This window comes from Aquarana catesbeiana, linkage group LG01 (assembly GCF_042186555.1).
Source record: "Aquarana catesbeiana isolate 2022-GZ linkage group LG01, ASM4218655v1, whole genome shotgun sequence".
Lineage (NCBI taxonomy): Eukaryota > Metazoa > Chordata > Amphibia > Anura > Ranidae > Aquarana > Aquarana catesbeiana.
In genome coordinates this window covers 151228591-151238020 of record NC_133324.1, presented here as the reverse complement: position 1 = coordinate 151238020, position 9430 = coordinate 151228591, and the positions used below count along the sequence as shown (strand labels likewise).

The 9430-nt window shown below is 43.5% G+C and overlaps 1 pseudogene; it reads left to right on the top strand.

Annotated features, from left to right (window-relative positions):
• The first annotated feature begins 8977 nt into the window (after nt 1-8977).
• Nucleotides 8978-9144, top strand: LOC141124446 (U2 spliceosomal RNA; annotated as a pseudogene).
• Nucleotides 9145-9430: the final 286 nt, after the last annotated feature.

Sequence of the window (9430 nt, the reverse complement as noted above, 5' to 3'; positions counted from 1 at the left end):
CCTTTACAAATATTTGGAGACACACGATGTGGGGGGATGGGTAGATGGTAGAAAAAAGAGCAGCAGTTCTACAGCACGCACCAGAGGCAGAAGCAGGTGAGACAGCAACTGGTGAGACTAGAGTTTTGCTTTAAGTCTGTACATACCAGTTGCTAAAAAAGCTTTAATAGATATATTTGTTTAACCATTGTACTGTGTGAAGTATGTGAACAAAACTCAAATAATTACAACAATTTCCCTGTTGAGCAATGACACAATCATCCTATGTATGTAAATTGATGGGGATGTTGAAACCATATGCAATGTTTTAATTAAATGTGAAGATAACCTTTCTTTTTCACTGCATAAAAGTTGACAGAAGCTTTTTTTTTTAGGAAATCTCAGCATTTTCTGTTGTCAGACAGAAGAATTTTGACACATATGCCAGACATATCTAGGAAAGCATTGTCTATAATGAGATCCTTCAGTTTCTTAGATATTAAAGAAAATTTTAGTGAAAAACTAAACTCAACTAGGGATGAGAGCAACTGTCTGGCTCTGATTCTGGATGTTCAGAAAATCCTACTGAAATTCGGGAAAGCAGAAATTGCCATCGGACTTCTTTGAAATATATAGGAGACTAATCTTGTTAGTAGATTTGTGCCATTTTAGGGCCCAATAGGCTAAGTACTGTTAAAAAAGGCATGAGAAGCTAAGCACTGCCAAGGAGGACATATACTAATGCAAAAAAAAATCAAAAAAATACCGTACAGTCTTTTAATGCAGTTTCAAATGAAACATTCAAAGTACACAAATTCTTTAAATAAAATGCTTAGGAAAACCTTAAAGTTGTACATTGTGTAAAGGGCTCCTTCACATGAGTGTACTGTTCCATGCAACCATGCAAAGGGTTGTCTTCAGTCGCACTTCGCTGTACATCTGTGTGGGAGTGTGGGACAAATGCACAGAACAGAATGTAAACAGTTTGAGTTCTGATCCCTGCATTGGTCCTGCGCAGATGTACACCCTAGTATGTACTTGAGATGCATGCAAATCCATGGAGCCTGCCACCTGTCATTAATCCCTTGCCAGTGAAGATGGCCCTTCACATGGATGTATGGAATGGTGCACCAGTGTCAATAAAGCCTAACAAAACTGCTGATTTTTACAGACAGTCTGAGCAACAGCATACCATGATAGTTCATGTTTGGCTATGGAACAGAGTTTTTTTCTTTTACAATTGGCATGGCTTACATACAGCAGCAGGACCCCCATCTGATTCACTTCATTTTAAATGTGGTAATTAAAATGAAATAACAAAAACATGGCAAATATTGGCATCAGTTTTCCCTTAATATTTCAACCAGACCCTTATCCAGGCAGGTAACCTGGGTGGCAAGGACAGGAAGGGCAGCAAGCACGCATTTTTTCCCCCATTTCCTGTACTACAACAGACAGCATGGCTTTCAACATTGGGAAGCAAGAGTAAATAATCACACACCCATTTCATAAAAAAAAAAAGCCTTACCTAAAATAAAACACACATATTTACCTGCTTTCAAAATATTGATGCCCACAGATCATAACACATCAATCAGGGCATCCAGCAATGTAATTTACAACAATCACAACATCCAAGTATGTAAATCCAATATTCATTTTTGATGATCTATCACCTGCCAGTTTGCATACATCACACTACCTGCCAGTGTGCACACATCTTTGGGCAACAGGTCATCATGCATGTGGATCATAATAAAGTGTATTTTTTAAGCAGGCAAATGAAGGACTTTTAAATTTAATGTATGTGTTTATTTACCTTATTTATCGGCATATAACATGCACTTTCTTCCCCTTAAAATCAGGGGAAAATCGTGGATGCATGTTATGCGCCGATCCCCCGCTGTCTGTGGGCAAGAGGAGCGCCGCCGACATTGACCAAGCCAGTGTACTGTGTACTCGTGTACTCGGCTACTCGGCTCCGCTCGCAGTCATGCCCAGTCCCGCCTCCTAGCCTTTACGTCCCGCCATTGGAGCAGGGCCAAGGGGCGGGATGGGGGGCATGACTGCGAGTGGAGCCGAGTAGCCAAGTACACAGTACACTCGGCTCAGCTCACTCTATGTCGGCGGCAAGAGGAGCCAAATACCTCGGCGGTGGCGGCGGCAAATTTAAAAAACAAACATGCTGCAATTTTGGGCAAGGCTGCAGACGGACAGTGGGGAAGGCTGCAGGTGGACAGTGGGGAAGGCTGCAGGTGGACACTGGGCAAGGCTGCAGTTGGACACTGGGCAAGGCTGCAGACGGACACTGGGCAAGGCTGCAGACGGACACTGGGCAAGGCTGCAGATGGACACTGGACAAGGCTGCAGGTGGACACTGGACAAGCCTGCAGGTGGACACTGGACAAGGCTGCAGGTGGTCGCTGTGCAAGGCTGAATTGATGGGCATTTAAAATGTAAGTTTTTTTTCCTTAAACTTCCCTCCTAAAAGTTTTTTTCCTTAAACTTCCCTTCTAAACTTGGGGTGCGTGTTATACACCGACGTGTGTTATACGCCGATAAATATGGTACTTTTATCTCTACTTGGGATGGGTATCAACATGGGTATCACCTTTGTAATCATTCCCCAGGAAGGGGAAGGATATCTGGTTGCCCCATAAGGCTTCTAGATTCCACCACAAGTACCCCCTTATTACCCTCATCTCCTTTTTGGTGTCCCAGAAGTAGGGTAGAAGCTCTTGTCTGTTAACATTGGGAGAAGGGTAGTTCGCAAAGGAGAGGAGGCTTTGTCACTCCCCCTTGCAAGGTAGCCCTCCAATGTTGAAAGGCATATTGGCCTGGCCTGATACAGGAAGCAGCGGCACAAACTTCCTACCCTCCTTTTCTCTGCTATCCAGGCTGCATTTCTGGATAAGAGTCTGGTTGGAATATAATGGGGAACGCAACAACTTTTTTTTTTCTATAAATGAGTACTGTGACTTTAAATATTTAAATATTCTGTGGTAATAGGAATGCTTTGAATGGCAGATAAAAATTGTCCAGTAAGGCTCTCGTTCTCACTGATGCAAAATTATCTCGCCACTGGCCACTTACTATCAAATTCCGACAACAAAACTGTGGATTTTTTTTCTGAAGGATGTTGGCTCAAACTTGTCTTGCATACACACGGTCACACAAATGTTGTCAGAAATTCCGAACACGGTGGCGTACAACACGTACGACAGGACTATAAAAAGGAAGTTCAATAGCCAGTGCGCCACCCTTTGGGCTCCTTCTGCTAATCTCGTGTTTATCTCATGTTAGTAGAAGTTTGGTGAGAGACAATTCGCACATTTCAGCCTCGTGCTTTTCAGTTTGTTTCTGCTTGTCAGTTTGTGCTTGTGAGTTTGTATCTGTTCTTCAGTGCGTGTTGTCAGTTAGTTCCTGTTTTTCTATTTAATAGTTCATATCTGTTTTCCAGTGTGTTCTTGTCCACTCGTTTATGATTTTTAGATTGTTCTTCTCAGGTTCTTTCTGATTTTCAGTGCGTTCTGTTAGTTCGTTCTGACCAGCCAACCATTTTCTAGCCATGTTGCGGGTACATACTCATCGTAGAGTTCGTGCTGTGCAAGGGCTTGGTGTTGGAGTTCTTGCTTTGACCCAAGTCCAGTCCATGAAAAGGGTGAGGAGGAGTTCATGGACGAAGAATTGGTTGCTCCAGCGTGACCAATTCTCTCACATGCCTTTGTTGCGGGAGATCCGGGAGAATAATCCTGATGATTTCAGGAATTATCTCCAGACGACGGACCCCGTTTTTCACCGCCTGTTGGCTTTGCTGTCCCCTTATATTACCAAGCAGGACACCTGCATGCAGCAAGCCATCACTCCCAAACAAAGGCTCATTGCCACCTTGCGGTACTTGGCGATGGGAAGAAGTCTGCAGGACATCAAGTTCTCGACTGGGATCTCCCCCAGGCTCTGGCAATCATTATTCCAGAGACCTGTTCTGCCATTATTCAGGTCCTGCAGAAGGACTATATTAAGGAAAGTTTTATCCTTTAACATCACATTCTATGTATATAATGTTTGCTAATTGTCAGGTCACCTTGAGGCTAGGTGACAGATGCACATCTTTGGGATCAGGAGTGCACCGCAAGGCAGTGGACCCTACGGCTGACTGCTGCGGATGGGAGTCCGGGTGTTAAGGAAGGCAGGGCCGCTAGAACACCAACACAGATCCCACTGGGGTTAGAACATAGGATTCCCTGGGGCATGGAGTCTAAGAGCCAGCAGGTGTTCACCAGAGCCTCTAGTGGTGAGGATGGACTGGGCTGCAACTGGCTCCAGGTCGCGACCCCCAGGGTCCCCCAGCTCACACCCACAGTAGGCAACAGGAGGATAGGGATAGTAAAGGAATAAGCCAAGGTCAGGGCCACAAGCAGACAAGGACAACAGAGTTCACGCCAAGGTTCAGGGTCACAGGCAAACAGGGATAGTCGGGGACACGCCAAAGGTCAGGGTCACGAGCAGACAGGAATAGTAGAGAACACGCCAAAGTCAGTAACAGAAACAAACATAGAGCACACAGCAGGCAGGAACAGGAAGCCAAAACACACAAAGGTTGATCAGCAGGGCTGGCCTGCAGTGCAGAGGTTAATATAGAGTTCTCTGATAGGAGCTGGAGTGAAGCCATGCTAGAGGAGAGTTAATAAAAGCAGTCAGGTGAGAGTCAGCTGGTCTTTAGAGATGAACACATGGAGACAGGTAAGCTGATAGACAAAACTCTGCTGCATAACCATGACACTAATGTATTGTATTTATTTCATCATTACATAATTACCATGATTGTAATATGCTGTGAATGTCCTCTTTGTCCTCATGCATGCTGGAAGCTTTTACTGCTCCTTTTTTGTCCTTCATGCATATTTGCCTTCACTAAACTCCCCAGCATGCTATCCTGGGCCCATATACACCTAGTCTAGTCACTTAACAATGTATTTTGTCAGCTCCATTATAGTGCTTACCCTAAACACCCCCTAAAATGTGTACAAATGTTATTGTTGTCCTTAAATTCAGGCAGAGTGCAAGAATTTTTTTGGGGGGCCCAAACTCATTTGGGACCCTTTCTCCCCCCAACTGCTAAGGCAGCTGATACCAATCCTCTATCTGCTGACTTGCCAAACCCATACACATTATACCTACCTCTTTTGTGGTCAGATTTATGGATGAATTCACCAAAGCATGTAGTGCAAGGGCCTGCCTGAATATCTTCAAATGGTACTGTTTCAAGTTTTGTTCTCCTATTATCTTGATAGGTAATTGCAGAATGTAAAAATGTGCTTCAATATGTACAGTGTGTATTCCTATTTTTGTATTACGACACGTCTTACCTATCCAGTGGGCTGCCAATAGTGTAAGTAAGGAGGGGATGGACAAAGTAATACACATTATTCAGGCATTCAGCTCTCAATGAAGTGGAGAGGGTTACCTGTCCAAACCCCGCCCTAAAATTTTTACAATGGGCCATCAGAGGGGGTGAGGAATCTGATAAGTGGACCTTATACTTTTGTCTTTAAATACTCCTTAAAATAAATGTTTTACTTATGTTTGCCAAGAATGTTTGTGTGTAATCTGCTTGGAATGTTATGTGCAAAAGTAGTAATTTTTCTTTTTCTTGTTTGACTCCACAGTTTCCTTCAAACCCACAGGAATGGCAGATTGTGGCCTCCCAGTTTGCCCAGCAGTGATGTCGGCGACATACGAGTTCCTGTATGTGGACGTGGGGAAAAATAGCCGGATGTCAGATGGTGGAGTCATCGCCCAGACGGAGTTCTTCAGACTTCTCCAGAATGGCGGCTTGGGCTTGCCACCTCCGGAAGACAACGTGGCAGAACTCCCATTTGTTTTCATGGCTGATGAAGCATTTGGGCTGGGTGACCATCTGATGCAGCCGTTCCCAATGAGGAACCTCACCCTAGACCGGAGGGTTTTTAATTACCGGCTGGCCAGAGCCAGAAGGGTGGTGGAGAATGCGTTTTGAATAATGGCCAGCCGGTTCTGCCTATTTCTCACAGCGATCAACATGGCAGAATATAAACTGAATCATATTGTCCTTGCATTGTGCATACTCCATAATTTCCTAAGGAAAAATGCAACAAACTATGTGGCCTCAGTTGGGACTGAGACCGGCTTTCAAAATCAAACAACCTTGATGGCTCTTGAAACTGGCCGTCCTGGCTTGCCCCCCCCAAAGTGCCTGCGAAGTAAGACATAAGAATGTAGAGTATTTTGCGGGTAGGGGGCAATTGATATGCCAGACAATGTGTAAAAGGTTTTTGAAATAAATGTATTTTTTATAAACTGAACTCATATTTCATTTGATTTACTGCTTTTACTTTCTCTCCTAGGTTCACCAATGGCCTTTTATTTTTGGCCATTTTCTTCAATAGTGCAAGCGTAATTTATTTGATACATGAGGTGACAATCTCTTCTTCAACTAATTATTATGTTGTGGGTCTGCTACACACACACACACATTGTTTTTGTTGTTAATGTATGTAATGCATTAATTAAAAAAAAATCATCCTTTTCAGCTTTGCAGTGCAAAGTGGATTTGCCTTTAGTAAATAACCCCCATTGTCACTGTAAACTACAACAACTTATTCCAAAAACTGGAAGAAGCCATACATTGTTGAGTATAAAACTTTTACTCCGTGCACATTCACATGTGTGTTAGAAAAGGGTTTTTTAACAAACCAACATCTTTGGTGTACAACATTTATGTGTGGCAGTATATAGTCTTTTTTGGGTTAAACAGGCATGTTTAAAACCATAAAACATACACAACTCAGGAACTTACAAAGTTCAACTTTGATAAATTGAAGGCAATATGTGACATTAGTATGTCAAAACTGTGTTGATCTTGCCTTCATCAGATGAGGTGATGTCACCCCTGTAAAAGCCAAATTTTGAAGATGCACACAAATTAGGAGTCAAAATGGGAATTTCCCTCCTGATCACATGCCTAATGTCAACATGTGCTAGCTCCCATCATGGGGGATCAATGGACGTGTTTCGGGGATGCAACCCCCTCCTCTCATCTACTTTAGTTGCGAGGAAGGGGTTGCACCCACAAAACACGTACATTGATATTCCGTGATGGCAGATAGCACATGTTGACACACTGTGTGCATCTTCAAAATTTGGCTTTCAAATTACTTAAAAAATTTACGAAAAATAAAAAATATAATCACAATCTGGTAAATTTTTGGCGTGTTTTACATAATGCCTAAAACATCAGTGATGTTGTTGAGTCTTTTTTCAACATCATTGATGTTTTCCTTGACCTTCTGTAATTCACGATTGCACACCATAATCTCTCCGATGAGGATCTGTGCACTTGCACTGTTGAAATTAGTTTCTTCTTCCACAACATCCACATCACCTAAAAATAAAAAAACACACCATGTATTATAAATATGCATGCATACATCTATTACCTGAAGCTGTGGTCTCAGACACTGACCTGTTGTGGTGGCCATTATTTCGCCCAATTCCTGAAACTCTTCTCCCTCCACATCTTCTTCAGGGTGTATGGGGATTTCCCCTTCTCCTGGAGTAGTGGGGTTCCTGGTGTCCTGATTCTTTTCTCCCCTATGTGAATAAAAAAAAAAGTATACTTAGCATACAGATATTTGAGGCAAGAAATAGTAATATGAAACATTGCTTGGAAGTGACGTACAATTGTCTGTTTTGGCAGAGTTGCAAGCTGAAGACATAATTTTTTTCCCTTTCTTAAAGCTGGAATACTTACCTTTTTGGGTAACGTTTCACACATGGAGACACCCCAAGTATCCACTGGAGCACCTTTGTGGGACACCCTAAAAAGTTTGTTCTGGTGTCCCACACTAGTGCTTCTGCGTCCAGATGTGTAAACAGCTGCTGAGTGTTCTCTCCTTACACTGAATCAAGTTTGCATTTCATTCTAGTTACAAACCCATCTAGAAAAAAAATGTACTAAACTTCTTTGAATAGAAATAAGCCTGAACAAATGTAGGTAACCTGCATCTGCCAAAAACATTGTATTAGTGGTCGAATGAACGATGTTTAATACAAAAGATTGCTATACCCACCTCAAACTTGCCATTTTAAACTGTACAACAGTAAAGAAAAGCACAGCAAGAAAGTAATAATAATAATAGGAACACACAACAAAATACTTACTTTTTTGCAGCACTCTCTTGATCCTTCTCTTGATCCTTCTGTGCTGATCCTGCTCCCTCAATTTGAGGTCTGACCAGCATTTCCTCAATTGCTCCTTGGATCGTCGTACCCCAAAATTCTTCTGCAGACTTCTGATAACTTTAGTCATGATCTTGGCCTTTCTCACATTTGGGTTGCTGTACGGTCCATACTTCCCATTATAGTCAGCCCTCTTCAAGATGTCCACCATCTCCACCATCTCTACAAAGGACATATTTGAGGCCTTAAATCTCCTCCTGGATCGGGACGTTTCTGGCTCTGGGCTTTCCTCGTCCTCCTTGTTGCTGCTATTCTCACACATCTGTTGTCTCTCCCACTGCGCCACAAAAGAAGGGGCGGACAACACACTAGAAATAAGGTCGGGACGGAGTTTCACGCATGCGCAGTGTATATAAAGGATAACACGCATGCGTAGTGTGCACGATCTGTAAGTGGAGGACGGTGTAGCGTAAGCGCCGATCGTGCACACGAAGCATAAATTTTAACTTGGAGCATCAGTGGTAAGTGGCCTATACTGCTTTTATAGACTGAGGCCTAGACGAGGGACAAGATTAGGAGAGTTTAGCCTGACATTAGGGTTTGTCTTGTGTTGTGTCTTGCAGAGAAAATGGATAAATTTAATGACCATGACTTCCTCCCCAACTTTATTGATAAGTACAGGGAGCTGCCCTATCTGTGGCAAGTGAAACACCAATTTTACAACAACAAACTAAAGAGGAAGGCAGAGCTGAATCAACTGTTGGAATTGGTGAAGATGGCCTTTTCTCGGCCTTTTGGCTAAGATCAAGTGTAATGTCTGTTCTTATTGGTTGCCAGAGGAGGCGCTATGCTACTCCCAAGTGTGGGGAGGGCAGATGCAAATCCAATGATGTCATTGCACCTGGAAGGGTGGTTTCAGTAGTGACCGGTGTCTGGCCACCCTTAGAGATGTCAGCGGGGTAGAGTCTGAGCCATCCGGAAGGGTGCTCCTGGTGAGGATGGGTGCTGCATCGGGTCTGGCCAGCGGGTCGGGTCCCTGGCCATCTGGCCTAGATTGGAGTAGTTCTAGCTCTGGTCAGTTTCTTGAGAGAGAACACTGGCTCCCCTTTCCCACCGGGGGAGCAGCTAGTATTTTCCTAATGTAATTACGTAGGAATGATGGGAGCGACGGTTGAGCCTGATGGCAAGGGCTCTCCCTAAGCTCTCAGAACTTCATGCCTTTCTGCCTGGG